The following is a 6,060-nucleotide window of genomic DNA, read 5'->3' on the forward strand; positions in this document are numbered from 1 at the left end:
AGGATGATCAGGGGGCTGGAGCACCTCCCGTAAAGAGATAAGCTGAGAAAGTTGGGGCTGTTCAGACTGGAGAAGAAAAGGCTGCATGGAGACCTCATAGCAGCCTTCCAGTATCTGAAGGGGGGCTATGAGGATGCTGGGGAGGGACCCTTCATCAGGGACTGTGGTGATAGGACAAGGGGTAATGGGTTCAAACAGGAGACAGTCAGGTTAGATATAAAGAAAAAGGTCTTTACTGTGAGGATGGTGAGGCACTTGAACAGGTTGCCCAAAGAAGTGGTGAATGCTCCATCCCTGTCACTGTTCAAGTCCAGGTTGGACAGAGCCTTGGGCAACATGGTTTAACGTGAGGTGTCCCTGCCCATGGCAGGCGGTTTGAACTAGATGATCTTAAGGTCCTTTCCAACCCTTACTATTCTATGATTCTATGAAATTCAGAATTCCGCAGGGAAGGGAACTAACTATATAGAACACCACCTAGGATCAGAGCCATAGCCTATCAGGCATATCAGTTAGCACAGCTGTCTTGTAATACTGTGGAAATGTTATACTGTAAGTATAACTTCTTTTTACCCTCTTTTAAACACCAGCAGCTACACAAGTTTAAGTCCAACAAGTTTTCTTCTCCAAAGTAATTTTAACATACAAAGAGTACAATAGCCACAGCACAGAGAATGTAATCAAATGTGTTATAAGTATCAGGCCACAGCTAGCAGGAAAATTGCCTTTGGTTGATGGGCTGACAGTTGATTTGGTTGATGCAGAGCTACATAGTAAGAGCTCTGAATACGGAGGCAGAGCTTTCTGGGATTTCATTACCTTCATTCAGTGCCATTAACCTACACAGAGCTCGCTGAAGTTCTTTGTCTTTAGACAGCTTTATTTTCATACAACAGAATACATTACACAGCAGTCATTATGTTACATAATGATTGCTTTTACACTAATTGCATTCAGTAATAATTTAGATCACAATAACTGTTACGTCTGTGTTCCCAGTGTTTCTTACAATAGGTGAAGTACATTTAATTCACAGTTTGATATATCTATATATCTATTTATCCATGGTAAAATTTGCAATATTTTCATAATAACCAATCCGGTTACTATAATCTTAAATGAAGTATAACTTCCCTCCTCTAAGACCTCAGTTTCTTAATTTATCATATGTAGTTCCGCAAATGACGTTGTATCCATTGGTAATCCCATCTGTATTTTCTCCTACACAGCATTATCCACGATCCGTGTTCCTGATGTTGAACATATGTACAAAAGTGAGTCCAACAAGATTACGTTTGATGAACCAAGTCACATTTTAATTACTTTTTTGAGATTTGTATTATTAATAAGGACTTATAAAACTAATCACCCATTTTCTTGATTGAAGATCATCTGTAAATATAAGTATTACCATTAAGTAGAATCAAATTATTTTTTTAAGGAATAAACATGCTGTTGAATACAGTTCATGGTACTTCTCAGTCTAAGTGATTTGAGAAACTATTTTTTTTACACTTTGCAGAGGATGAAATGATCCAATCTCTGAAAATTACACACTACAAAAGCTGCAAACAATCCAAGTTCATCACTGTCTTCCTCTTCTAAAAGATTAATTCCTTTAAACAGACTAATGAAATCACAGAAAAAATAGAAAATGTTAAAGAGATTACAGAGATAACGAAAGGAATTATCAGGATGGTGGGAGGTTTAAAGAAGAAGTTACATCTATTAAAGAGAGCTAGGTGATCAGCTAAATCAGTCAAACAAACTGTAAAAGGATGTAGTTTGTGATATAGGCATATCGGAATGAGCTTGAACATGTTTATCTAGACTATCCCCAGATCACTCTTGCAGACCCAGTTTGAAACTCAAATGTGTGTGGCTTATCTAATGAAAAATTAACATTGTAGGAGAGGTGCTTTCTTACTATAATGTGGTATAATGCTACAGAAGATACGGGGATTACATAATTTTAAACTGGAAATATCAAAGGGTTGTATATATGCATATTTTAGCTGTGCATAATACTGTGACATGCTATGACTGCATTAATGAGAAAATCTATTCCAAGTTTTTGTTTGTTTGCTTGGGTTTGGTTTTGTTTCTAAAAAGGGGAAAAAGCCAGTATGAACAACAGAATCTGAAATTCTTTGCAGCCTCACAGTCACCTGACACCCCAATAAGCATGCTGGAGGAGCTGGAGAAAACCTCCTGAGATGTGATGGATGACATTTGTTCCCAGGAATCTCTGACAAGATTGAATTTCTGGTCACCTCACCTAAGATATTATACTATATGTTCATACAATAGCCTCAGCTGCTTGCAGCTACAGGGCCTGAAGTGAAGGAAATTGAAAAGGACAAGAAGGAAAAAGACCACTCAAAGCAGACAACAGATAGGACTAAGAAGTTATCTACTGTCACTCAAATTTAATGGTACACAAACCACTGAGAATTCAATAATTTCATATTTTTCCATGTCGCACAGCAAAATTAATTTTTTAGATTAGCTCAGTAAGCATCTTCTAGATTGTCAAAGTTACTTTTCTTATGTTTCCATTCCTGGTGTATGTATAGTGAAAATAACCTGATATATCTAGGACAGAGCTGATAAATATATTGGGCAGTAGATTCTATTTGCTATTGAAGAAAAAAGTTATGACAGATCAACTCTTACAAAAATAAAATTAAGTCATTACATTGCAACTTTCAGTTGCAACTTCACAAATAGGTACATTTTAATGGAGGTACATTTAAGGAAGAATTCTTCAGATGTGTGCCCAGGCAGGCTGGATGAAAGTTTAAGCAGTGGCAGAAGCAGTTAATTCTTTAAACTACAGGCAAACTGCCCATATATGTCTGCCCACATACTGAACTGGCAATCATTATAGCTGAGCATTAAGCCACTGGGCACGCCAAGGGCCCAAAAGAAATAAATCATGAGTTCCACAGAGTTGAATTGGTGCATATTTACACACTCACTTGCACCCTGACTGGAATTTGGTTCAGAAGGGAGCCCGCAAAACAGAATATCTAAATGATCTAATATATGAGATTTTATTTTCTTTGCTGAAGATGCCATGCAATACAGCAGCAGCACGTTATACTACCACTTTGTAACCTTATTTCAGGTTCAGTATTATAGAGAACTTTAAACATAAATACTTCTACATTCAGTATCTTGAAACTGGAAACTCGCCAAGTATGCTACCTAGCTGCCGTGTTACCAGGGGGTTTCAAAATGTGCAGCATTGGTCTGTGGTCTGCTTGAAACATTTCTTTTTTTACCACGTATGACTTTTTTTTTATTTATTTTTTTTTTATTGTGATGGAATGGAAAAAGAAAAGAGGAAGCAGATGGGATAGAAGAGGGTGATTTTACAAAACACTGTAGGTTATTTGCATAGAGGGTGATTTCTGCTGTTTAACTTTTAGCATTTTTAGTCGCTAAATCCTATTAAGAATTTTAAAATATCTGTAAGCATATAGTGCACCAGAGAGCCTCTTAAAAATCTAAACAAATAAAGTGGCAAGAGCATTTATTTTAAAAGGTTAAAGGGATTGATAAATTGGTTGACTATGTCAGGTAATTGCATTCGTCTAGGAGGCTCTGTCAAAAAGAATAAATGATCTTCTGCTGCCCTGATTAGTGACAGGAATCCATTAGAAAGAGCTTGAATGTAATTAGAAAAGAGAGATTAAAAAAAAAAAGAAGTAGAAGCACTTAGAAAAATCGGGAAACAGGTAGCATGAAACATAATCAAAGGGGCATTTTACGTGTTCTTCATAGGTCTTTGTGCAGTATAGTTTAGATATAGCTGTAAACAACACAGGGAAAAGTCAATTATATAAACAGGCACTTCTCTCATACCTTTCCTTAGTTTCTCAGCAGAAAACTTAAGAAATCAGTGCAAAATGCACCAGAATCAATGGCAGAAGTAAAAAGAAATTTGCTGAATATAAGCAATTTAAAGAAAATTTCAGACCAGTGCTGGAAAACCTGCTATAATCCACGCTGAAGAAAACAAGATTTCAAGAAAGACCCTCTTGCCTTCATTTAGAGCTCTGTTGAGTCATAAAAGTTAAATTTGCTGAAATACTGATTCAGCTGTGTAGACAAACATGCTCCCAATGTAGGCCTGAACAATGGCATTGAATTGATAGGAATGTAACTTCAAAGCATAAACCTGGCTAAATTAGAAGCAATGGCATTGCATCTATGAGATCAGGATACATCACATATCAGGGTATGTCTTTAAACCACTCAATGCATCCACAGATACGCTGAAGCTCAGTCAGAAATCTAACTGTGACAGCACTGAGCTCAATGTTAGCTGGTCTGTTCTGCTAAGGGTTAACTTAAAGATAACCTAGATTATGTATCACTTTTGGTGATTTATTATTCTTACCCAATTTATTTATATCTAAACAATCCCTAGAACAGTACCATACAAGTTTTATTCACACCCTCACTGCTGTGAGCAGATTTGAACTTTGCATCTTCAGAAACTGGCATTCCTAAGAGCATACCATTCGTAAGGACCTTTGCCTAAATATACATTAAGTAAAATAGGGGGAAAAAACCCCAAAACAACAAACCAAAGCCAAAACCCAAACCCAAACAAACTAAATTACAAAGAAACCAAGCCCCAACATAATTTAACATTAGTGGTGTATGTTCTGCTATTTCTATTACAATCATGTAGCTATATCTTCATTCATTAAGGTAGTAGCACATATGAAAATCACAAATGTAAATCAGATTAGCTTAAAAAAAAACCCCCACAAAATCTCTGTAAGCATAACTGCAGCTTTCTATTTCTATTGTATTGCTTGGTCTGCTTGATAACATGGAATATAGTTAAGAAACTCTACATGGGTCTTTCCACTAAAGCTCTACTATAGATGAATTTCAGACTAAGGCAATTCCTGACAAAGCTATGTCTGACTTCCCACTGTTCCCCCAGTGATGTAGTTTCCCCTGCTCATTACCTTTTTTTTTGTTTCTAAACGCAGCTTTTAATTGCTTTAACCTTTACTTCATTCCCTTGAACTCGGGAAATATGCATTTTATTAGAACTAAGTTAACCATAATTTTAACCTCCATTCTAATTAGTGCTGTTGTAACACTGTACATGAGATTTTCAAGAATATTCAGAGAGCAATCTCTTACATGTCAATTGATCTAATTCTTATATGTCAGAATTTCAGAAAATCTGATACATGGTATAGTCATTATAATGGGGTCTCCTCAGAATTGTATTGCTACTGTCTCTTAAGTACCATACTGTAGTCACTGCTTTATGATATGTAGTATGATTTTCCATCGTAATTAGAATTTAATAGCAAATCTGTTCATGGATATAAAAATATTTAATCTATACTTAGTAAACTTATACAAAAATACTTAAACAAAATACCTAAACAAATACTCAGTTTCGGTGACATGGTTTAGTGTGAGGTGTCCCTGCTCATGGCAGGGCAGTTGGAACTGTATGATCTTAAGGTCCTTTCCAACCCTAACTATTCTATGATTCTAAACCTACTTTATTTTGCTTTGTTGATACAGAACACCATAGGAAAGACTATCACAGGCAGGTATCTCTTATTTTAATTTATGCATTTGAGATGGTACCAGTAAAATCAATGCAAAAAAATGCAAATAAAGATCCAGATATCAACATGCCAAACTCGTGTTCTCCCCCCACCCCAGGATAAACACATGACTTAGGAGAATTTATGCTGCAATTATTCTACACAGCTGTCAAGACATTTTACAAAAGATCCTTTGTCGATGGAGACAGTGAAGTATTAACAAGCAACATTTTTCTTTTCCAGATTACAAACTATTTAAAGAACAAGCTTGGACTAGAAATCAGTGCGCATTTACATTGAATAGTTTTTGGTTTGTAACTAGGTCACCAAACTAGATGCATCATCACCCAAGTGTCTCATTATAGTCACCGGCGAAAGACCAGCTGAATGGCCCCTTGGAGCTGCCCATTAAGTATCTGCCGAGTCTACATTGCTTTCTTAATGTCGCAATTAAAAGTTTAATGAT

The sequence above is a fragment of the Lathamus discolor genome, chromosome 1 (genome assembly GCF_037157495.1).
Source record: "Lathamus discolor isolate bLatDis1 chromosome 1, bLatDis1.hap1, whole genome shotgun sequence".
Lineage (NCBI taxonomy): Eukaryota > Metazoa > Chordata > Aves > Psittaciformes > Psittacidae > Lathamus > Lathamus discolor.